The following is a 26,209-nucleotide window of genomic DNA, read 5'->3' as shown; positions in this document are numbered from 1 at the left end:
TGCTGCTATGAACATTGGGGTACAAGTGCTCCTATGCATCAGCACTTCTGTATCCCTTGGGTAAATCCCCAGCAGTGCTATTGCTGGGTCATAAGGGAGTTCTATGGATAGTTTTTTGAGGAACCTCCACACTGTTTTCGAGAGTGGCTGCACCAGTTTACATTGCCACCAACAGTGTAAGAGGGTGCCTGTCTCTCCACACCCTCTCCAACAACTGTAGTCTCTTGCTTTGTTCATTTTAGCCACTCTGACTGGTGTGAGGTGGTATCTCAGTGTGGTTTTGATTTGTGTTTCCCTGATGATAAGTGATGTTGAGCATCGTTTCATGTGCCTGGATATCCATCTGGATATCCTCTTTGGAGAAGTGTCTGTTCAGGTCTTCTGCCCATTTCTTCACTGGGTTATTTGTTTTGTGGGTGTGGAGTTTGGTGAGTTTCTTGTAGATTTTGGGTACTAGCCCTAGATACATCTTCTAACCTCCCCAGTTAAGGAAAGTATTATGTCTTTTAAGTGTCTTGTAATCCATTGGTTCTCCATCATGCCCTCCTTTTTCTTACAGTTTGTTTGTTGAAGGACTTGAATCTTTCAGCTGGCAGATTTTCCCACCGCTTACCTCTTGCTGATTTCAGACTCACAGCCCAATTCATGTGCCTCTGTTACCTGTATTTCCTGCAAATTGGTGGTAGAATCCAGAAGTTTGATCTGACTTTGTGCCAAACCCATGGCGAGACTTAAGGGGGTAGTCTGGTATCTGTTTCTTGAGAAGCACATCATGTCTGTTTTTCACTCTTTTTTTATGTTAGCTCAATGCCTTGATTCCTAAATTAACCAAAGGCTGCAAAATGCTGGTATGCTAATTCTATCCCTTAGCTATGTTCATTAGCTGGGATATACTTGTAAGGAAATAACTCCCTTCATCTCCTCTTTGGACACCAAATGGTATATCTTTATGAGTTATAATTCAGTTTAGGGAAGGAAATAAATATTTGAGTAATTTACCATTATTCCTACCATGAACATTTCCTAAGCAATATACTAGAAAACAAGTCTCAGACAAAGAAAATGAATAGACAGATGTGGTCATAAACACTGGTGGTTAAATACACAGTCATTTGACGTAAGAAGATTAAATGAGAATCAAAAGGGAGAAATTGCAGTATATAATGGCTTATCTAGTTTTCACAATGATGAATTGGCTTCTTGTCCTTAGGTGAGCATTTATTGTTATTTTTAAATATTCCCATAAATGCGTGTTTTTATATACATGATTGGCTTTCATCAGTGACAGTTATTATATATGGAAACAAACTGTCCCTACTTTGGCCAACGGGAACCTTTTCTGGATATCTCCTGAGTCCTTTTGACCTGATCCTGGTCGTCTCTGTTAGCTCTCTGGCATTTCCAGACACACCAGGTGCATCTTGTATATTTCCTGCCCCAGATGTGGAATCAGCCATGCCTTTTACGAAGCCTATGTTTTATTTTGCTTCATTTTGTTTCAGTTGGGAAATGGGCCTAATACCCAAGCCATGATCTTGGTATTGGGGATGCTCTCGGCCTCTGGTAGGATCATTGGTTTTAGGCCTTTTTATGGGATAGAGTTAGAATTCAGTGAAAAGATAGAGCACCTCAGAAGTTTCTCCTGAGATTTACAATTCAAATTTGGAACTACAGTTTTTTCATTTGACCACTTACCTTGTTTCTACATCTCATTTCTTCTGCATGGAGAAGGTTAACTTTTCAAGGATATAGGGTAGACGAGCAGACCATGCAGTCTCTGTTTGGACTACTCAACTCTGTCATGAGAAAGCAGCCCTATACAGAAAGTAAATGAATGTGCATGGATGTGTTCCAATAAAACTTTTTTTGTAAGAACAGGCAGCTGGCCCATGGGCCGCAGTTCTCCAACTTCTAATATAGGAGAAAAACTATTAGAATACTGCATAAAGATTTGCTTTTTTTCACTTTACAGATACAACTCAGAATATGAACACTAATACAGCTACCATGAGTTATGATTTCCTAAAAATAAAGATCCTTAAATATACTATCTGTACCCCTCTGTTTGTTACATGCTTGTCCTATATCTCTTTTTTCAGATCACATAGCCATTATATACTGTAATTTCTCCCTTTTGATTCTCATTTAATCTTCTTACTTCAAGTGACTGTATATTTAACCACCAGTGTTTATGACCACATCTGTCTATTCATTTTCTTTGTCTGAGACTTGTTTTCTAGTAGATTGCTTAGGAAATGTTCATGGTAGGAATCATGGCTGAATTACTGAAGTATATGTCATATGTTGTACTTGAAGTCAGATTTGCTGGGTATAAAATTCTGGCCGCACATTTTCTTTCTTGACGGTCTCAGCTATTTTATCCCTCTCTCAAGCATAAAGTATTGGTTGGAAAAGTCATATAACAATTTTATTTTATTTTCCTAATAAGTAAAGTGTCCTCTTTGCCTAGTTTCCCAGTGAATTTTCTTCTTTTTTTTAATCAAATAAAGTACTTTTAATAGTAAATGTTCCAGTGTTGGTTATTCTGGGTTGGCATTTGCAGATACTCTGTACTCTTTCAGTACATGGTTTCAAGTATTTTTTCAAAAAAGTGCTTTAAAAATGTTTTTAAATGTAAAATTATTTATTTATTTAGAGAGAGTAGGGGAGGGGATGAGAGAGAGGGAGAGAGAGAGAATCCCAATCAGGCTCCACACTGTCAGCACAGAGCCCAACACTAGGCTCAAACTCATGAACTGTGACGTTGTGACCTGAGCTGAAAGAAAGAGTCAGATGCTTAACTGACTGGCCACCCAGGCACTCCCAGGACAGTGCTTTGGAATGATAGTTTGTGTTGCTATGCTTCCTTTCTTTGATTTTCTTCCTTAGGGGCCCCTTTTAAACATACACTAGGTCTTGACTGCCTGTCTTCGGTGCTTTTCACTTTTACTTGAAATATTTTTTTTAATATTTTTTTCATTTTGTGTGATAATCAAAACCTTTTCTGGCTGTCCATTTCTCTGAAGGCTCTGCTTGTTGTCTTGTTTTTTTCCTTGTGGTCTTGCTAGTTCTATCTTCATTTCTAAAGTGCTTTTCTCTTTTCCTCTAGTTTTTTTCTCTTGTGTTCTAGCATTATCTCATTCCTGAGTGTTTCTACTTCTGATTCATGTTGTTTCTTTCATGTCTGTTATCTTTCTATTAATTTTTGAATAGTTTTAAGTATGTCACTGTTGTTTGTTTATTTACTTATTTATTTATAGTGTGACTTCTGGTGTATCTTCACTGCAAAGTTTTCTGTTCCTTATTCTCTTTTTTCCCTCAAAATCACTTTTATGCCACTTTTGATACATTTGTTAGCTATGTTTCTATTCTCAGTGTGTGTGTGTGTGTTTGTGTTTGTGTGTGTGTGGGGGTGGGGGTGTCTGTGTGTGAAATTCCTTTTTCCTAACTTTTAGGAGAAAGCTTTGTTCAGATAGCTTTTGTACCTTTGAGGAGTTCCTCCTCTTGTTTCTTTTTTCTCCCCTCTGCCTTACAGTGTATCATAGATCAGCTGCTATAGAACGATCGCCACTTCAGATAGCTGTGAAATTAGGTGATTAACTAGTTGGTACTTAACCTTCTAATTTCTGTATAAGTCTAATTACATGAAACAGAAGTGGGGGTTTTGATTTTTTACTTTGCTTTTCTGTTTGGAGTGTCATTGTAACTACTGTATTGTAAATGATGGAAAATAATTGCATATGTTAAAAAACATAATTAAACTTAAAAAAAAAAAAAGCATGGCAGTGTGTCTTCTGAGATTTCCCAGCTCTCTTCCTCTCTCTTTTTGGTCTGACCTTCTCTTCCCTTTGTATGTGTGTTCCCTGTCCTCCCCAATCCCAATTGCATGTTCAGCAGCTTCTCCCCACTGTGGGGCAGTATCCATTTCAGGAGTGTACTAGGTTACACTCGTCCAGGTTGTCTAGTCCTTGCCGTCAGCCCCGCACTTGCCCGTCACCACTGGCCACCACTTCCTGCTGCCACCAGCCACTCTCCGTCTGGAACCCCCTGCTTTCCCACAAGACCCTGTTGACTGTTTGGGGGAAGGTGAGTTCCTACTCTCAGGGCTTTACCTTTCTGCTTTCCTCTCTTCTACACATGCTGGTGATGTGCCTGCTTCATGGCTAGAGGTGACTCTCCGCCACCTAGTTGTCTTTTAGAGTTTGTAGTGTGATCTTATCCGGTCTGGTTGTAAACATCGATCATAAGGCTGTGGCTTTGATAGCTAATTGTCGTGTCAGTTTTTATGTGTGAATTTGGGAATCATCAAAACACCAGGCTGTCATCACCACCTTCATCTTTTAATTAATTTTTTTTCTTGAGTAAGTATAAATGATCATTTGCTAAAGTTTAAAAACAAGGATTGGCCTAGAGCCCCGGGACAAAACTGCCTCTCTAAAAAGTCTCAGAACTAGATCATTATAACATTAAATTTTGTTTAAAATTCTTAGGGTGGGGTGCCTGGGTGGCTCAATCGGTTGAGCATCCGATTTGGGCTCAGGTCATGATTGTGTGGTCTGTGAGTTAAGCCCCACATCAGGCTCTGTGCTGACAGCTCAGAGACTGGAGCCTACTTTGGATTCTGTGTCTCCCTTCCTCTCTGTCCCTCTCCTGCTCATGCTCTGTCTCTCAAAAATAAAAATGCATTAAAAAAATTAAAAAATTAAAAATTTTAGGGCAATGGATTTTTTGAAATGTAAACTTACCAAAAAGAAAAACTACAAATTGCCTCATTCATCTTATTGAGAAAACATATATTGTTCGTTTTGCTTATAAAGGATATGGTCTTTTTAAAATAGTCAAACCATGCAGAAAATTGTAAAAGATGAACAGTGATCTCCAGCGTCTGCATTTGCGAGGGCCACCATAACTAAGTATGACATGCTGAGTGGCTTGAAGGACACAAGTGCATTTCCTCACAGTCCTGATGACCTGGAGTCCAAGGTCAAGATGTCAGCTTGGTTAGTTACTTCTGAGGCCGTGGGGAGGAGTGGTTCCATGCTGCCTCCCTAGCTTTTGTTGGTTTCCTGGCCATCCTTGGAGTCCTTGGCTGGTAGAAGCATCACCCCACCTCTGCCTTCATCTTCTCGTGGCACCTTATATGTACGTCTGTGTCCAAATTTCCCGTTTTTATGAGGACACCAGTCAGATGAGAGGCTCATACGACTCCACTGTGGCCTCATTGCAACTAAATACATCTACAGTGACCCTATTTCCAAATAAAATTGTGTTTTGAGGTACTAAGGCTTAGGGTGTCAACACAAATTTTGGGGGGACAGGAGTCCACCAGTAAAACCCGGTGTCCATTTTTTTCTTGACATTATGTGTAACAACTAGAAATACCATATGCTAGCCTTTGGTTGAAAGGTTGTCTTTGTTTTTTTATCTTTTATTCACTTGGTGAATGTACAGTCATTACATAAGTGATTATGCTTACTTCTAGGGCAGGGACTGTTAGTTGCCTACTTGCTATCCATATTCATTTTTCTTGTTATGAACAGAGCCCTCTTTCTATTGAGGGATGAAAATATGGTTGGCCTAAAGACTGTATTTTTTCATCTTCCCCTAAATTTTTGTGTGGGCCGTGGGAAGTATGACCACTCAGATGAACATTTCCTCCCTTTTCACATCCCTTTCTCTGTCTGGAGGAAGACATGATGGCTGGAGCACCAGTGCCCATCTTACCACCAGGAGGTGATCTTGAAATGGAGACCTCATGTCGAAGGGGGAAGGGTAGAAAGTAACCCGTACTAGCCCTGGACTCTGCCTATGTCCAGCTTTATTTTATTTGAAAGAAAAATAGACCTCTAAATTTGTTAAGCCACTGTGATTTCGGGTTTCTTGTATGTTCAGCCAAATCTAATTCGAACTGACACAGACGTATTAAGTAATACTCTTAAACTCGTATTTCCCCATTCATCAATTTCGTAAGTGAAACTGAATATATTGATTTCTCCTATGACAGAGGAACAAATCAGCACATTTTCCTTATCCTTCTCGCGTTTCTAACCCTCATTCATTTATTTGCTACATCCACATGCTGACGCAGTCTGGATTTTATCCCAATCCACAATCAGCAGATTATTTATACATTATTTATCTTTTATTTCACGAATTACAATGGCATGCAGTGACATTTTAACTCTATTTGCCCCAAATGTTTTGGCTTCTTCTGTGTTTAATTGAATTTACTGCTCACTGCAGTTCCTTTCACAAATGATTTCCTTAGTTTGGATTTAATCTATTATTTGGCTTTATCGTCTATCGGTGTCATTTAGGATCAGATTTGTTGCAGGTGTTTGAAATCAGAAACTAACAGAGGCTCAGCTAAGGTAGGAGTCAGTTCTCTCTCCCAGAAGAAGTCTGGAAGTGGTCAGGTTAGGGCTGAAACTGTGGCTTCATGAAGTCCACAAGACCACAGCCTGCAGGCACGCTGTCCTCTCTGGAAGAAGGAGGGAAAGAAATAGGGTTCCTGCCCCCTCCCCAGTCCTCTCCTGGAGCCCTGCACACAGCATGTCTTCTACTCCTTTAGCCAGAACCTGGTCAACATGACCACAGCTGTAGGGAAGGGAAGTTGGAAAGTATAAGCTTCAATCTGCACAGCTAAGTCCTGCTAAAATAAGGGATTCCATCACTAAGGAAGAGGGGAGAACTTTTGTTGGGGCAAAACCAAGCAGACTCTGGTGTAGTCTTCAAATATATATCCCCTGTGAATAAAAGTTGTAGCTACCCACTCTTTGAAAATATGACAATTTTTTTCTCTTTTACAAACAAATGACAATGTACAAAATTGACATAAAATACTTGCAACCCATTTGTTTTTAAATTAACCCAATATCAGTGTGACTTTGTTCTTTTGTGGAATTTAGTCCTGTCGAAACACCCTAAGCTGTGATTTTCCTCAAATTACTGATGATTTGTTACGATGTCAGGATGCTTAAGGATTCTTCTTTCTCCTTGAATTAGGCAACGTGTTATCTGTTACATTTGTCGGGAATATGGAATACCGATTGTCTACAGATTCATGTGATCTTTATTTCTGGAAATTTTTTCTTATATGAGTCTTGAATTTTTTTTATTACTTTCCTTTTATTTTCTTCTTCAGAAGCAATTTTGAATCAACTGTGTCTCCTGGGTAGTTCTAATAATCATGACCACTGACTACGTGTTTTCACATGTCTTCTCTCCTCCTGTCTGTCTCTGGAATATATATTATGTCTCTCTATATTATACCTATATTAGGTTATGCCTATAATATACTGTGCAGCTATAGGAATGAATTTTTATATGCATATCTATATATTCTCACTGTGGAATTAAAATTAAAAGGACCCCCCAGACCCGGCCACCACCATCCTGTTTCCCAGCTGAGAAAGTGGAGGCCCAGAGTAGGTAAGTGGCCCGGGAATGAATGAATATTCATCTATTGAACCTACTCGGGAATGAATGAATATTCATCTATTGAACCTACTCGGTACTCAAGCCTAAATTATCCGGACTCCTAAGCCGCTGCTTTTCTTCGCCCTTTGGGGGGCCTTGGGGACTCCCTCTGGTATTCAAAGTGAGAAGTGGCAGGAAGTGTGAGGCATGGAGAATTCCAGAGCAGGGGCAGCGCACCCCTGCCCTGTCTAGGGAAAGCCCTGTCGGACTGGCGCCCAGCGTTCCAGCAGGTAGTTGCGGGAAGGGGAGGGTGCGAAGGGCCTGGAGCCCGGGCTGGAGCCTCTCCCCGGGCCCACGGGTGCGCGGCCGCGGAGCAGCCGCCAGGGGGCTCAGGCAGGCCGCGGTTCGGAGCCGCGCTCTCCTGCCAGGGCTGCAGGAAGGTCAGAGGCTTTCAGGAGCACCGGGACCCAGGAGAGGCAGGCACTGGCAATCCTTACAGGGCTGCGCGGGGGCGCTGCAGCACCTGGGGGGATAGTGCACCTGCTCGCTGCCATGCCACAGTGACGCCCTCTGGGTCAGGTCCGCCGTGTAAGTAATGGCATCCCGGGAAAGGTCTGCCTTCATAAGTATAATTCTTTGAAAAAACAGAAAATGTCTTTATGTTTGAGAAGTTCAAACTGTGGATGGGTCTTCCATCGATGACAGAGACCCCAAGTCTTACCCGACTCTTGAGAGGGACCAGAGAGAGCAGAGCAGACGTTCCATAGACCTGTGAGGCCTCATCCCCTGGTCCCTGCAGCTCACGGCCCTCTATGCAACCCAAACTGGTAACCTAACCCCTTGTAGATTAGCAAATGTGGTCTCATTTGTTGAGCACTGAAAACTCATTCTACCTGGCACTTAGCATGTTACCTCATTGGTTTTCATCCCAAATATAAGAAGTAGTGTTGTTCCCATTTTACAGATGAGGAGAGGAAGCCCAGGAGGGTAGCATACTGTCTGCAGGCGGGCGCGAACCCGAATACGGCCTTGGAAGCACCGATGCCACAGGTGCAGGGGCACACACTGGCCTGGAGGTGGACGCCGGGGCCCGCAGACCCCGTTCTCCCGGGTCCCTGAGCTTGGCTGGTGTGTCCAGAGTGCTGACCGCCTTGGACCTTGGCCAGAGCTCACAGTGGGCACTTGGGCTTTGGTTCTGGCTCCACTCCCTCTGCCCTCTCTGGGGACTGAATGGCTATCAGTGCACTTGGACCAACCACCTGACCATGTAGTCTTTTCCTTTCTGCTGGGGACACACGTGAGATTCACTTTCAGAATCACATTGATATTTAGTGAGAGATCTTTTAACCAAGCGGCAAAAAAAAGATGCTTCTAGTAAAAAAAAAAAAAATAGGCGGAGCAAAGTCCAGGACTCAAAGTTCGCTGAAGACCACAAGGCCAGCGCATCATCCCAGCAAAGAGAGAAGCGGCCAGGATGTAGATCTTGTGCCTCTGTATTGCTACATAAACTAAACCACTGTGCTGGGGTGACAGTCGGGCCCTTGGCAGTGAAATCATTGCGGAAGGAGGTTCCTATTGTAGAATGGAGCAAACGGTGGTGTTGGCTCTTGAGTGGCCCGCTGCTGATGTTGCCACTTGATTGACATCCCCCGGTAGGGATGGTGTGCCCTCAATCCTATCCTGTCATGCCTCAGAACAGTGGAAAGAAATTCTGCCCCCCAATATTGGTGTGGGGTAGGTCATGCTGAGCTCCTCGCTAGCTCCCAGCACCCCTCACTGCCACCAATGAAAAGAAATAATAAAAACTTGAGCCATGAAGTAGGGCCACTGCCGAATGTCACCAGAGAGGACTCGAACCCAAGAGACCACTTTTAATGAGATGACATGTCAGGATCTGGGCTTTTGCCAGACTGCAGGTCAGCAATCACCTCTCTCACCGCCTCCCTGGGAAGGAGAGCTTCAAGCTCCCTCATTAAGTTGTATGATTCTGCAGCAGTGGCGTCCCTGAGTCCGTCATTCTCTATGGCTAACTGTCCACCTGCTTTGTGGCAGGGAGAAAAAGAATTCCAACATAGTCATTAAACGAAAAGAGATCTTTAAAAACATTGTTATTACTACCATGCATGCGAAAAATCTGCTCAAATATCTGGTGAGGACTCAACACCCAGTGAGATGGCTGGCCCGCTTGCCCGTATTTTCAGAAATTCTCTGCAGCTTGGTGTGCTTTTACCTATTACTGTTCTGAAGTGTGTGTCGAAATGCACTGTAGGGTGAATTCAGTTCCCCTGTCGGCTAATTAACTCTTAAAATAGACCCACTAGCTCTCATTTTCAGGAAAATAATTACCTGTTGAAATAACACACCTATTTTTAATCCTATAGCTTATTTTAGCTAACTGTGAGAAAAAAAAGAAAAAGAAAAAAAAGGGAAAAAAAGAAAAGCCATGTCTGGGGACGTTATAGATGGGAGAGTAGGACGGACCACCACGGGGCATCAGAGGAGACAGTGAGCATGACGCACGTGGAGAAATCATTTCAGGAGTGAAGACGTGAGGACTGATGGGTGTCGATCCTTTGTAGAGTCCACACTGGTTTGCAGACTCACTGAGGAGGGGGTCCAGGAATTTGCCTTTAAACAAGCACCTGGATGGACCCCCCAAGAAGCTTGAGAACCGCTGCCTACTCTTTGAGCGTGAGCCCATCTTCTTGCAGTGACAGAAGGCGGCGTTGGAGAGACCGGGGAGATGACTCTGCAGCTGAAGCACCGCGGGCCGGGGGGTCAGATGCTCAGAGCTCCAGAATGGCTGCTCTGACCTGTCAGGCCAATTGCATGCACCCCTGATTTGTTCTCCTGTCCCCTGTTGCCTGTTCTGGCCTCAGGACTGCAGAGCACAGGGACGAAGAAGAGACAGCATGAATGAGCTGAGTGCTTTCCACTGGTATTTCAGGAGTTTAAGAGAATTCTACCAGCTCTGAATGCTCAACTAATTTAAGTCGCTCCTGGCTAGAAGTCTCAAACTCAGGGTCAATTATCCAAATAGGACACGATTCAGTCATATAAATGAAGCAAAACATACTTTAACATTCTGATGATCAATGGACTTTTTTAAAATTCCGGGCAGAAATAGGCTTTCCCACTAGACACCGCGACCCTGGAGCAGCTCATGGTGCATGAATTTAGGTGACAATTCTTGTTAACAGAGCACTTATTATGTGCCCATCACTGTGGGAGCAATTTGCACTCATCATTTCACTCAGTTCACAACAAAAATGGGGTCAGTACTGTGTTATCAATCTCCAGGTCTCAGACAGGAGTTAGCTGCTCATGTTGATGCAACTGCCAGCAGGGCAGTTGGGCATTTGAATCCTGGTGTGTCTGCCCTTTGCGTTCAAGTGTGTAAGCCCATTCTGCTAAAGCAAACCCAGCCATCACCTTCCCCATCCTCAGATGACTTCCCCAAGTTCAGGCTAGGCATCACGCTGTCAGTTCAATGTTGAGCATTCTAAGAGGGATCCTTTCATTCGTCCTGACTGTATAAGCACATCCATGCCAGCTGAGACCAGCCGGCCACCTTTCGGCGAAAACTGTGGGAAATGCAGTCACCTGTGTCACCTGTCTTTGGGAGAGCCTAACTCAGCTCCTTCAAGAAAATCCCCCCAAAGAACCAATACGCTGAAGAGCAAGTGTGGGAAGTTAGAAGCGTGAAGAAATAGATGGTTTTCGGAAGGCACCCTCCGAAAAAGAGATGCTTCCAGAGCATAGATTTACAAAGCAGCATTCTGCCGCTGGCCTCCCCGCTCTGCCTTGTCTGGACGTGGGTTTGCAGCGGGAGATGACAGATACTGTCCTGAGTTGGAGAAGGTTCCTCCTGTTGTAGAACACCTGTCCCACCTGTCAGAGGGGAGACTTCCTCCTTGCGGTGTGGTACTATCTCTTTATTATTATGCTTAATTTAAAAAGTGATTTCTAGGCTCATCCTTCTGAGGATTTAAGATAGAATTCCATTAACGCAAAGGAAGTTGAATATAACTCATTACTTCCCCCACAAATGCACTCCACTGTGCTCTTTTGCTCGTTGAATCACAGGGCCATGGGCCCATGTGCCACATCAAGCACATGACCTCTTCTCTCCCTGCACACCGTGCACCCATTCACTCGTTTCCCGCACCTTGGAGGTTCTACCCTTTTGAGATCTGTGAGTCCACCTCTCTTCTCTTTCCATCTACCTTCATCTGGTGTCTCACCTTACTATTTCCCTCAAAACCTTTGGTAGGTTACTCCCTTTCTCAAGGAGATAACCACTTGTATGAGCGATGTGAGTAACAGCAAAGACCAGTTATTGAAAATTCAAACTTTAGATGTGTACAGCATGAGCCCTGTGACAACGTCTCAGGAGCTAACACTCCGCCCTAATTTGAGCTTTGGCTCCCGGTTTGGGGATTCCTGCTTCAGGAGGCCCTTAGCCGCATGAAGGGGACGCTGGGAAGGCTGCATGAGCAGGTGGTATGGGGGTGGAGTCCTAACATATGAGTTCATACTACTTCCATGGGGAGAGACGAGAGCATGGCCGATGGAGTGCACCTCTGCTAGATTTACCGTCACCAGTGGTGGACACACTGGACCTAAGGAGGCAAAGAAGGGAGGGAAGAGAAAGAAGGACATGAAGAAGACACCAGAGAACTATAGGCCATCGGGTTGTGGAGGACACTCTTGAGCTAAATGCATGTTTCCAAAGCTGTAACTCACCTCCAAAGAATACCAATGGGATTTTAAAACGAGTGTGGAGTAACCTCCCAGCAACTTGGTGTGCTTTATGGAGATCTCAACTCCAAAGAAATGCCCTCCCCAAGAAACCTAGTGTCCGGCTGATAGGAACTTTGCCGGGATGACTCCTTCCAGTCCCTCGTTTATTATGCACCTTATTGGGTTGAGCAACTCCATTTGGGACTACCCAGCCTTGCGTTAAAGCCACTTTGATTTAAAGCCAAACAGTTTCATTGAACAAACTGCTATTCCAACAAAGATATACTGGTTCTGTGTGTCCAGAATCCTTCTAGGAATGGTGGTGTAACACTAGGGCTCTTCTGAGAAACTGCACTTACCCCGACTATTCCAGTGAAGGTCCTGTTTCTAATAGATATTCTCCCCACAGCACCCCTTCTATCAGACAATCTATTTGCATTTTAGAGCCATTCCCCCTCTGATCACCAGCGTGGACCCCGTGAGAGAAAGCAGGGATGAAAGCTTTCCGCGGATCACTTCCAAATGCAACTCATTAATAAAACCGCACTCCTTCTCTCTTCTCTCCTCATTTGACCACAACTCTGGGCTCCAGGAAGGAGATTTATGTTCTGGGAAGGAAGCATGGGGGTTTCCTGAAGTGCTTGCCAAAATGCTGAAACCAAATGCTTTTCAGTGAAAAGTGCATTGTTGCTTTTGTTTAAGTGCCATTCATGAGCAATAAGCAAATTACCCCGGGATGAATATGTTTGGTTCCTGATTCCCAATTTGTAGAAAGACTCTTAAAATACAAAACAATAAACACCAGTAACCGATCCGCTGGGAAATTCTGTAGCTCAGTAAAACACATAAAAACACCGTGGCTCTTTCGGCAGGACTGTGTTTGCAGGCTGAGTTACTACTGCACTGGGCAGGCAAGGGTAATACCTTGCAATTAGCTAAGTGCCCCGAGAGATTTGAATTGGCACGGGGTTCCTGCTGTCGGTCTCATAGGGCCACGCGGAACTTCTTCCTCATCTGAGTTCGTTCTGCTTGGGAAGTGACCATTGGGTGCCTTAGCGGGACTCCTGGGACCCTTGTGCAGTGTTGTCGGTATCAAGGTTTGGAGATGTAATGCCACGGAGCTCATTATAACAAAAGTCAAAGATTGCTTCCGGGCAAGTCAAGATGGAAGTAGTTCAGGCAATTTTGGTCTATGTTGGACTTTGGAGGCCTTTGCTACTCTTGGCCCAGTTCCCTGGCCCGGAAGGAAATGAGAAACAAAGCGGTGTGATTCAGGACAGACTGTTGCTGCGTCAGGTTATGTACGTAGTTTCAAAATAGGTTTACGTCCATTAAAATCTGAGCAGATTTAGGTGGCATCTCCAAAAAGATCACACACGAAAAACCTCAGAAAACACAGACAAAAGCATGCTGCGGGGTGTCTAATTTGTATCTGGTGATGGGCTTGTGGCTGAAAATAAGAAATCCTCTAAGTGTCTTTTTATTAGCATTTCTGCTTTTATTATGTGCCTGTGGCCTGGACTTTCCTGGGCCAATGATCGCTGGGTCCTAGACTCCCATGTCAGAGGTGGTGGTAGAAGTGGTGCCTATCAGGAGACATGCAGAGTTTACAAGTTGGAACTGGGAAGATAGGAAGGTTTGGAAAAGAAAGGAAAAGCCCCGAGCGAGAAGAGTGGGTATTAGTGAGATACACTTTTGGGACATGGGTGACATAATGTTCTCCCCTCCTGCCATACTTTTATGTCATTTCTTCCTTCCTTCCTTCCTTCCTTCCTTCCTTCCTTCCTTCCTTCCTTCCTTCCTTCCTTCCTTCCTTTCTCTTTTTTTCTTTCTCTTTCTTTCTTTCAATGATTTCATTGTTTTAAAGTAATCTCTACACCTAATTTAGGGCTCAAACTTACAACCCCGAGATCAAGAGTTGCATGCTCTACTGACTGAGCTGGCTCGGTGCCCCTAATGTCATTTCTTTTTACTCCATTTCTCAGAGCTGTGGTTCATTCCAGATTATCTTTTTTGAGACACAGTTCCTTGGATTTCATTCTACTTCTGATCAACATTCTTATTAGCTTTCTCTTTTCTTTTTAAAAGCACTTTTTTATTGTGAAGTATAAAACATATACAGAGAAGTGCATATATATTAAATAATGTATATATTATAAATCATGGTGAACAGCTCTGTAATCATCACCCAAGCCAGGAAATAAAATACTGTCAACACCTAGAATCCTAAGTATTTTTCCTACATAAACACCTTATTTGTTACTGAAGAGATAATTAGTAATTAGATAATTTCAACTTATGTTTACTTTTTTTCTCATTTATTTATTTTGAGAGAGACAGAGAGAGTGCCAACAAGGGAGGGGCAGAAAGAGAGTGAGAGAATCCAAAGTAGGCTCTGCACAGTCAGTGCCCAGAGCCTGACACGGGCTCAGACTCACCAATCATCAGATCATGACCTGAGCCAATGTTGGACAGTCAACTGATGCCTCTGAACTTTTTTATTAATCACGTCCTTCTCTTAATTGTAGGTTTGCTCTTAATTCAGTAGCCCTATACAATTTAGTTGAATTACATCTCTCTCTTTTTTCTAGCCATTGTGTAAGTGGAATATGCAGTTTGAATTTTATAAATCAGGCTTCTTTCTTTCATCACTATGCTTTGAGTATTCAATCACGTTGTTACATGAATTTGTAGTTTGTCCATGTTCAGACTTGTTAAATCACACATTGCTAATCCACACCTCCAGGGTTTCTGACATAGTAAATTCTGAGATGGGGCTGAGAATCTGTATTTCTAACAAGTTCCTAGGTGACAGACACTGGTGGCATAACACTTTGAGAACCCAGGTGACACAGTTGTGGGCATAATACTTTGAGAACCACAGCTCTGTGGTACTTTATTATATGCCTATATCATACTTTATTCATTTTATTGTTATTAAATATTTTGGTTGTTTTGGTTGTAGACTTTTTTGAACAAAGCAGGTATGAGCATACTTGTACCTTTCTACTGGCTTTCTTTTGGCTGCATTGTTGAAGTCTAGTTTTGCTGGGTATAAAATTCTAGGGTGGCAGGTATTGGTATTCCTTAGCACCTGGAAGATAATATTCCATTGTCTGTTTTTCCAGTTTCCATTGCTTCTGTTGAAAAGCCAGCTGTCAGTCTGACAGCTGTTGCTCATTTGAAATTTCTCTCATTACTTTGGAGATTTTTCTTTTATGTTTATAACACATCCAATGCCAAAATTTGTCATTTTTCTCTTGGCAAATGTATTCTTCCTCTTTTGATCATATGATGGTAAATGATATAGAGAATCGGGTTAATCAAACAATGTCCTGAAAGACATCTTCCCTTTCTCCTTTGCTCTCATCTTGCAACCCCACCTCCTCACCTAATTACCTAGACCTATTATTCCTAGTAATAGTAGCTTCCAATGTTTAGTGAGAACTTATTTTGTACCAGACACTCCTAGACACTTTACTTTTATTAGCTTATTGATCTACTGCCTGAAGAGCACTTGATTCCAACTTGACTATATTATTCTTACAATCATGGACACAGTCCATCTCTTATCTTTTTTTACTGAATCTTTTCATCACATCCCGGCCTGCAGTGGCAGCTTATCTAGTGACATGTCACTGTGATCTCAATAAAATGCCAATTTGATTATATCATTTTGGCTTAAAAGCTTTTAGTTGGCTTTTATGTAGCAAAAAGCTACATAGAAAATAGAGCTCATTAAAACACACAATGCCCTTTACTGATCTCTGTCTCCTTTCCCATTATCATCTCCTTGTTGACTTTATTAACCCTGCTGGTGACACTGTTTTGCTTGTGTGTTTCCTTTTATTCTGGAATTAACAGTCTTCTGAATTTCTACCTCCTTTTGAAACTAAATGTAAATATTAACCCCCAAATCCATCTTTGTTAGATTAGACTGCTTTCAACAACTTCACTATTTTCTACCACCAACTCCCAGTTCTGTGGGAGGAGTATACTTTCTCATCCCACTGATGTTGAACTTTGTCCATAGAATGTGGGCAGAAGTGACTGTGTGAGTTTGGAGTGTAGGTGGGGCATCGGGCATGGTGGTTTCCACTCACTGCTCTGGAAGGTTCAGATCTCTGGCCTGAGAAAGACATGTCACTGCTGGTCTCAGAAAAATGAGACACACATGGAGCAGACCTAAACTTTCTGAAGCTCAGAACCCAGCTCAGTCAAACCTAGCCAAGTTGAGCTGAAGCCTGCCCATCTATACATGTGTGAGAGAAATAAATGATCCTGGTTTTAGGTTACTGCAGTAACGTGCCTGTGCTGACTGCTTATCCTCTCCCATGTCCTTTTCCCAACCTGAGAGTGTGGTGGCCCTCCTTTGTACCCCCCTAGCCTCCCATGCTCAATTAAATGATACTGTATTATTCCTTACTATATTAATAATCCATTTTATGCCACTTGTTCTTCCCTAAGTTCCTTGGGGGTAAATAATATATTGTATTTATGTTTTTATGTCAGTGATTATAATTGCTTTTTACATAATAGGTGGTTTCAAAATGCTTATTGAAAAACAAATGAATGAAAACATATTTCTAGCAACACTGATAATTAGATAACTTGACCAACCATTGGTAGATAAAATAGGAAATATCTATCTTATATCAAGGAAATAATGAATCCTAGACATTAAAAAGAATGAGAAAATTAAGAACTCAGAGAGATCATCAGAACAAAGAAGCCCCATTTTGTCCTGGGAATAATTGGAAAATTCACATGACTGAGCTATTCCCTTTATGGACTGGGTGACATGGCGCTTGGAACAGGTACCAAAGCTTAAGCCCACCCAAGGCAAAGAGTCTGAATAGGGGTCACTGGCTAACTCTGACCTCACACAGAGCTCCATCATCCATGCAAGGGAGAGCAAGAACTTTGCATATTTCATCAAGAACTGGCTGAAATCTTGCTGATCAGGAGAAGTGAAAGGTTCTTCCCTGATGAATGTGTGATACAATCTGGGTTTCTATGGGTTCCAGTCACACTACACCAGTGGCCCGTTATTCTACAGTTTGTGCTTTGATTTGTCTTAGGTTGATGAGCCTCAAGGTGCGTGGCAGAAGCAAATTTAGAATTTCGACAGAGAGCCCATCTCCAACTCTGTTCTCAATGAATTCCCAAGGATAGATTTCCAAGGCATATGAGCTTACTGTAAAAAAAAAAAGTGAAGTAAAAAGAAACAAGGACAAGAAAGCAGTTACCGTGAGTGTGAGCAGAAGCAACAGATAGAATCAGAATCAGACCCACGAGATTTCAGATAATGCAATTACTAAAAACAATATAAATGATGGTGTTTCATACACTTAAGAGAACAAAAGAGGGTTTTGATGAGTGAGTGAAGGCTAGAGGGGTAGGGGATGTGAATAGAAGGACTGGTTGACGCCTCTGATGATCAAGGTGACCACAGTGATGTTGTCGTTCTTTGAGTAATTCAGTTGTATTTATTGAGATTCTACTAAACATCTGCAGTAAGATGGGGGAGGATGCAAGTGGCGTTGAAGTCATATTAGTGCCATGGGCTTCTCACACTGGGTGGATTTATTCCTTTTGAAAATATCAGTAGATCAACTATCATGAGAAATGCAGGCTGGAAAGGTACTGGAATCATCAGAGGAACTGAAAGCAGTGAAGACTCCCAGAAAGGTTCTCAGTGGATTTTTGGAGACAAGGGTTTCCCTGGAAGGTTAGCCTACTTGGATGCCATGTGGACAGATGCCAATGCCAACCAGCAGTACCGAGGGGTTTATGCTGTGACCTGAAACTGGTGCTGTGTTTCTCATTGTTTCCTTCCCTGTTTAACTGGAGAATAGCATGGGTCAAAAGAGATTTTACATGAGATCTGGAGGGTGAAGTGAAGTCTTCACCTCATGTTTTATGTGAGGAAGGTCAGTGAGGTGCATGTGGATCTCCTTTGTTGCAAACATGTTGTGGCTCTCTGGTCCCACTTGCTGGGATGCATCAGCAGTCCTGCACATCTCTTCCTCCATTTCCTTAGACCCCTGGCCCACTGCATGCTTAGCTTCATGATGAAAGAGGCCAGCTTCTCCTACAGGGCACAAGCATCACCATGTTGGAGGCCTGCAAGCAGGCGAGAGACAGAAGCAGGCTCCAGTCCATTCTTGGGAGCTACAGCTTCCCCTTGACCCCACACTTCATGTCCATCCTTCCTTGCTGTCACCTGCCCTGATGACATCAGGCTCCAGATAAAAAAGCACCATCCTTGCATGGCTGGTTTATAGTTCTCATAGTTGCTTGAGTGCCAGTCTCTGTAACAAATCTTTTATTACATACCACTCCTCATGGTTCTACTTCTTCAGCCAAGCCCTGAATGATAGAAGGAGCATGAATCAGCCCAGCACCTGACCCCACTGCAGCTGTTCAGTGTTTTGGGGCACAGAAGTCATTAGATTTTCTATGGCTACATGATGAGCTTGGCCCTCCTTTTTCTGTTGCTGAAGGAAGGATGTTCTGTTGCAGGTGAGGGCGGGGGCAGGACAGGGCAGGTGTTGACTGTGGGGTGGCGGCGGGTGTGCTCTGCTCTGTCAGCACTTCTGACCTGTTTTGTGCCAGGACACCGTTGGCTCTTGAGGACCCAACAAGCTTATATCTACTGATATTTATCACATTTTAAATGAAGACAGATATTTAAAAACATGTACTTATCAATTCATTGAGAAAGACCAACAATAAGCCCATTACATGTTAGTATGAAAACACACTTTAGGACAATCACCATGTTCTCCAAAACAAAAATAAATGTCCAAAGAGTGGTTTATTTCCCAATCTTTCTTTTGCAAGTTCCTTTAAATTTGGCTTAATAGAAACCACCTACATTCTCCTATCTCCTTCTGCATTGAAGTTTTTGTAATATTGGATGCCAGGTAGTCCTTGGAAAATTCCGCTGTGTACTTGTGAGAAATTCAAAGTGGAAAAGACAGATGTCATCTCAGTATTTCTGTGTGAATGGGTTTGTCATGGAAACGTTTTGAGGATCTTCACATGTTACCGGACCACACTCAAGGACCTGCTGGTCTAGTGTAGTGGCTGGTTTTAGGTTGAGACATGGTGGCACAAGAGCTCTTCTGGTCAAGGTTGAAGGTGGAAGTCACGGTGCTCCAGTGGCTAGCAGCAGTGCTGTAAGTCAATTTCAAGGGTTGGGACAGAAGGGAGTTGGTGAGAACCTAAGAAAACTGGTTTTGATATACCTTTGCTACCAGAGGCTTGGACTACATCACTTTTTCTTAGTACCTGTCCGGTGTCTGTGGAATAGGGGATGTTGTTCTCTCTAAAAATGAAGGATTGAGAAGTGAAGGCAAGAAATTTTAAGAGATGGCTGCGAACTTTAGCAGGAGAATTGTATGATCCTGTAGGAAATAGTTGGTACAAATATGAGTTATGTGTGAAGACACACTGAACAGTGAGGACCATAGTTTGGCAGAACCAGAATTTAAGTACCTACAGACGTGGTTCGTGAACTGCAAAGTGGTTCCTGCCCCTGTGGGTCATGAGTTATTATGTAGAAGGGAGTAGCGCCTTCTAGGTCATTCCCACACAGAGACTCTGCATGTCCTCATTCCCACCCACACCTGCAGAGCAGTTTGGGAACCACGTTTGACCAGAATATTTTCTGTATTCTCAAGAGCCTCACAGGAGTGCACATGCAGAATTTTCTTTCCTGTGCCTAAATGTCTTCCTTGTCCCCTCAGCACAAATCCATCCATTGCCCAGCGGGAGTGGCAGGACTTCCAGGCAATTCTTTCATTATAAAGCACAGTCCTTTGAACCGGTCGTGATGGGCAATGAGTTTAATTAAATAAGTGCTGAGCCTCTTTCTTCTGTGTGGAGTGTAGACTGGAATCAAGATTCTGTGCTCATTCATCTGCTCCCCCTGGGGAGCTTCTCTTCCCTGACTCCCTCAGATTGGACCGCGGTGGTGACAAACTTTCTCCAGAGTGAGTGCTGGCCTCCCAGCTCCAGCAGCTGCGGGGTCTGACTTCCCTGAGGAGCCAAACTCTGTAAGTGGTGAGGCCAGCAGTCCTGCCATGCCACCCTGATGTTGTTTCTGAAACTGTATGTTCACTGTCATACCACATTCAGTCAAATGAGCCCAATATACTTTTCATTTTAAGAAAGCCATCTACCACTAACAAATGTTTCCATAATTCCTGGAATTTGTTTTGTTTCATAGTGGAAATATAAAGGGGAAGGTATGTAGCCAACAGTCATGTGTTCCATATGGAGGCTGGTCAGTGGACCAGCAGACCTCTAGAAAATTCCATTCTTAGTTAATTAATGTGCATATTTTAAACTTTGTTTTGTTGGGGACACAATGTGAATGGCAACAGTGTCTATTTTTCTTGATTTATTTATAAGCCGTCAATAGCTATGAGAGCTTGCAAATGCAGCCATTGATTTGTCTATGTGTATGTGGGGTGTGGTATGTATGTGAGTGTGTGTGTGTGTGTGTGCATGTATGTCTGGGAAAATTCCTGTGTTTTCCATCTATTTACAGAATACTCTGTATTCAAAACATGGGGGTTTTCCATACACCAAGCAATTCTGTAACACCAGCTGGGTTTCTGTCCTACAAGTTGCCTCCATTTAGACATTATCTACCTGGAGATAGCATCAGATCCACTGCTCCATCCAACTCCAGGGGCCAGTCAAAAGTTCAGATTGTCACCTGTGCTTCTGACCAACTACCTATAAGTTGGAGGTTCCAATGACACCCCCCCCCTCAGGATCCGTTTAATTTATGAGGTCAGCTCAAAGAACTCAGGAGAATGGTTTACTTACTAGATTGCTAATTTATTACAGGTATCTTACCAAGGAAGAGCCTGATTGGAGAGATACACAGTACCAGGTGAGTGAGAAGGGGTGTGATCTTCTAAGCCCTCTCCTGGCACCCCAGCTTCTGAGCCCCCTGCTCTTGTTTACCAACCAGAAAACTCTCCAGTCCCCCAGTAGTTCAGGGGTTTTCATGGCGGCTTAATTCTGTAGGCAAGAGTGAATTAAGTCATTGGCCCTTGTGGACTAAGACAACACCAGCCTCTCTCTCCTCCCAGGAGGTAAGAGTGGGGGTGGGGCTGGAAGCTTCAACTCTCTCATCCTGAGTCTGGCTCCCCAGCAACCAGCCCTCATCCCACAAATACCCCGGGGGCCTTTCACAGAATCAGCTCATTATCATAAACTCTGGCATGGTTGAAAAGGGCTTGCCAAGAGGAGGGGCTTCTCTCACATTTATGGCTCTTACCACTTAGGAAATTCCAAGGGTTTTCCATAGCTCTGTGCCAGGAATGGGGTGAAGACCAGTTGCACATTTCTTATCATAAATCACAATCTCACAGTAGGTGTCTATATGGTCCGATTTGTACCATGGTCAGTCAGTGTTAGGAGGGGAGAAAACCTACTTTCACCAGCCTCTGAAACTGCATTGTGGGTAACAGTCCATTCCTGCCAGCTAGATCTGAATAATTTTGTATCTTGTCAGCTTACTTTGTGTTCTGACCTGAGTTTTAAGAAAGCACTCATTTCTATTTGGGGCACCCTGCAGGTGTGGTAATGTGCATGTTACATTCCTAGTGGAGGTATTTATTTTTTCTTCCAGGGATCTCCTCTGACTCATTACTAAAAGCCTAGAAGTATAAGTCCAGGAGACACATCTGAACAGAAAATGTAACATTATTTAATTTACATGATTTAGGCAATTTACTGACTAAGACAATGAGAGAGATTATATGAAGAGCCATTTGCTCCCCAGAGAATGAAAAATCTTTCTTTCTTGCCAAAATATTGTTATGAGAATTTTGCTGAATGTCAGAAATAATTTGGACATGAGTTCATGAGCTTTCCTTAACTCTATATATTAACATTCTGGCCTTTTAGTATCTAGTCAATAGAATTGTCTTTTGTACTTTAAAAAGTCAATGCTGTTGAAATTCTATAGCATTCAGAACCTCAACCAAAATTTAAAAATCACATTTATATTAACTACTCATTTCAGTCATATTTATTCTAATTCTTTATGTTAACCGAATATTTAAAGTCGCTTAGTGAAGAAGCTTAGAAAATAGACTTAAGTTGAAACTGGTGTGGCAATCTCTCTTAATTTCATATTTTATACCTAATTTCTGTCCAAGCATGTGTTTAAAAGTATGAGATGTTGAAAGCAAGATTTAAAAAAAATGTTAAACTATTAATATTGCATTTTGGAAGGAAAATACGGCTTCCCTATCATTTGTGTCTGTTATCATATTTGGCTACAGGCAACACACTCAACTCTGGCATTTTTTAAAGAAATTATTTATTTAGGAGTGCCTGGTGGTTCAGTGGGTTAAGTGTTTGACTTGAGTTCAGGTCATGATCTCATGATTTGTGAGTTTGAGCCCCACATCTGGCTCTGTGCTACCAGTGTGGAGGCTGCTTCAGATTCTGTGTCCCCCTCCTCTCTCTGCCCCTCCCCTGCTCCTGCTCTCTCTCTCTCTTTCTCAAAAATAATTAATCATTAAAGAATAAATAAATAAAAATTTAATCTCTACACCCAACTTGGGGCTCAAATTCATGACCCAAGATCAAGAGTTACATGCTCCTCTGACTAAGCCAGCCAGGTACTCTTCAACTCTGGCATTTTTAGGGGGGAAAAGGCAATAATTTTCATAAGAATATTGGGTAGGTTATGTGAGTGCCAAGAGGGATGAAGAATAAGGCTGAAGAACACATGTCCCACTCATGCCATAGAAGTGCTCAGAAGGATGTAGAATTGCTGCCCAAACTCAAGTTCACCTACCAGCCTTGTTTACCCAGCACCCTGACCCATGCATGAGGCTTGAATTACCAATGGTGCTTCTGGATCCTGCTAGATTCCTCTTGCTGCAGCCCTACTGTGCCTCCTGAGACAGGCCATCATTCTGCATTGTCTGCTCTTGCGTCCCTTGCTCCTGACTCAAAGTCTGGACTAGATGCATCTGGCAGGCACATCCTAGGTCAACATCTGCACCCTAGCTGCGAGGGAGGCAGTGGAAACAAGTGGGTGTCATTTTCTGTATCAGGAGATGGGAAGATTTCCTCTTCCTGCCAGGATTCATTAGAAAGAGAATTCTCCACACCTAGGAAAAGAGCTCAAAATCTGGGTGGCCAGAAAGAATGAAAAGTGAAATATTCTGGGGCACCTGGGTGGCTCAGTCAGTTAAGCATCTGTCTTCGCTCAGGTCATGAACTCATGGTTTGTGAGTTCGAGCCCTGCATTGGGCTCTGTGCTGACAGCTTGGAACCTGGAGCCTGCTTCAGATTCTGTGTCTCTGACTTTCTCTGCCCCTCCCTCCCTTGTACTCTCTCTCTCTGTCTCAAAAACAAATAAACATTAAAAACATTTTAAAAGAAAAAGGAAAGTGGAACATTGTAAGGTGACTTCCTGACCATCAGTGGATGAGTACATCCTGCAGATAATGTAATAAGGTGGATCATCCACCTACAAATGAGAAGATAAGGCCACAGAAAGAGCAATTCCTACTGGTGGGTCACTTAGGACTGCAAAAAGAGCTCTCGTCGCTCTTGCTTAGGTGAGTATTTCTCAGATGCGACATGCTACCTGCTAAGAAATTTTCATGCTGCCCTTAAGTGGTGGAGTGTGCTTATTGTGACTTCCTATGTACCCGAAATCCAAAAGATTCCTTATTAGTGGATCTATCACGACTTGTTTCAGAGCTGCAGGGATCATACTAATCCTGGGTCCTTCCTGACTATGTCATCTTAAAACTTAATGTTACATTTCTTTTTCGAAAGGACCTATGGCTGTACTGGTTAACTTTTACTTACATTTTCCCTCTCGTTTCTTCTTCCAGAAGCAGGGCTTCCTGTTTTATAAATCTAATGTTTTCTTGGCCATTTTACATTGAAGGATAAGAAGAGAAAGGAATAGATGTGTTTCCAGAAATTCCGTAGTCTTGTTTTGTAGGACAATTAAAAGTGATTATTCAATTTGAAAATATAGACAAGTGAAAAGGAAGGGAAATTATGTCATGATTTTACTGCAAACACAAGACAACTGTTAATATCTTGGAATATTAATTTTCAGTCTCTATGTAAATGCAAACCTTTTTATGGTAACTGTCAAACCATGCACGCGAGTTCCTTCTCAGGTTTGACACAAGTAGGAATTTTCCAGTTATTTCCATCATGTTCATGAATGCTGTTTTAATGGCTATTGTCAAAGAAAAATAACACATGTGACACTTGTTAAAATGGTAGGGCAGACTTTATTCAGAATTACTGTGATTGGTATAGGGTTACTGAAGTGGGATTTTGCAGCCGTGGGGAGAGCTTGGGGAAAAGTGGGGATTTGCTGCCAAGGAGCAGGGTAGGGAGATTGGTGGGTGGACGTTACTGAGAGATTAGGATTATTCTGGCTAAACTAGCCTGAATAAACGTGTTCTCTCTTCAGGCAGGCCAGACATCATGTAGGGGATGGAGGGCACTGAGGGGGTGGTCAGATATTGAGGGTATGGGGATTCTGGCTAAACCGACTGAGCAGGACTCCTGCTAACATTGTGCTCTTGAGGACACGTCCAAGGATGAAGCCAAGTTGACAAAGTGCTCGAAGGAGCCTGACTTGAGGGGGTCAGGGAAAATGAACTATATACAGTTCACTCATGGGGCCATAGCCAAGTTTATTTTACCATTACTATTTTTCTTTAATTTTAATATTTTATTTATTTTTGAGAGATAGGGAGAGAGACAGGGTGTGAGTGGGGAAGGGGAAGAGAGAGAGGGAGACATAGAATCCAAAGCAGGCTCCAAGCTCTGAGCGATTAGCACAGAGCCCAACACAAGGCTTGAACCCATGAATGGTAAGATCATGACCTGAACCAAAGTTGGACACTAAAGTGACTGAGTCAGCCGGGCGTCCCAACCATTACTATTGAATATTCATTTTCCCCCCATAGTCCATGATTAAAAGTAATGTTACTAGGTACGTATTTGTGCATAGCACATCTCTATTATTTTGGACATTTGTTGTTCTTTTATTCCTGCTGAGGCTGACATTTCTCAATTGTTACTCAGTTACACGGTCTATAGAGTGTAAGGGTCTGGTGGGCAGAATCTGTATCTTACTCATCTTTTTACCTACAGACTTTGGCTCAATGCCCAGCAGCTGTCGGACACTCTGTCACATAGGAGGGGTGAATGACATATATTTATTGTCTCTTTATGAATTTTCCCCACTTCCTTACTGAGGGCTTAGTGCTTTCAATAAATACTGATCTAATTGTAAAGATTAAGATTTTAAACCCCTCTGTTGGTTGCAATACTTTGAGAGGAATAGGGATCCGAAAAGGAAATCTTTCTAATAACCACACACTATCCTGTAGTCTGTCTCCCTGGAAACTGAAGCCTTGGAGGAGCTAGCCAGGCACCTAGAAACAGAATGGATAATAAGTATAATTTCCCTCTCTCACTAACCTATCATCTTAAACTTTATAAAGTTTCTCAACATCGCTTTGATAGGAATTGTCTCGTAGTAGAAGGGGTCTTAAAAATTTAGAATTTTAGTTATGGATGTATGGAACCGTGAAGCCAAAAGGGACCACTAACTATTGGTTACACAGACCCCTTTAGCACTCACCAACAACCCAGCTTGCAGCGAACTCAAGAGAGAATCTTACCCTCTCTGGCTTTCCCAGCCAGCAAGAAGCTCTCCTCAGTGGCAATTAGTGGCACAATGAAAAAATTTACAACCTGTCAACAATCAAGTTCTCCAGAAAGTCTGGGATAATTGGAATGTAATGTCTGCAGAGGCACTTGGCTTCTTTCCTTTTTAACCCTTACACATTTAGAGGCATTTATCTGCTCAAATGGCAGCCGTGGGCTTTCAGAGACCACTAAGCATCAACTTTTCATTTGTTTTGCAGGTGTTTTAGGAAGACCCTTAAGACTCCACCAAAATGTATCCTTAGGAAAATCCCTCACTATCCAGTTAAAACCTACAAACAGCCCTTTTCCC

General features: G+C 42.8%; 1 long non-coding RNA gene across 1 annotated transcript in view; it reads left to right on the top strand.

Annotated features, from left to right (window-relative positions):
• Window positions 1-26,209, top strand: part of LOC115291817 — a 131,406-nt gene that overhangs the window by 92,383 nt on the left and 12,814 nt on the right. The window contains exons 4-5 of the long non-coding RNA XR_003908749.1: window positions 20,130-20,225; window positions 21,028-21,073. This is a non-coding gene — a long non-coding RNA (uncharacterized LOC115291817). The remainder of the gene's footprint in view (window positions 1-20,129; window positions 20,226-21,027; window positions 21,074-26,209) is intronic.

This window comes from Suricata suricatta, chromosome 1 (assembly GCF_006229205.1).
Source record: "Suricata suricatta isolate VVHF042 chromosome 1, meerkat_22Aug2017_6uvM2_HiC, whole genome shotgun sequence".
NCBI classification, from domain to species: domain Eukaryota; kingdom Metazoa; phylum Chordata; class Mammalia; order Carnivora; family Herpestidae; genus Suricata; species Suricata suricatta.
The sequence above is the reverse complement of the archived record's forward strand: the minus strand, read 5'-3'. Positions and strand labels throughout refer to the sequence as shown.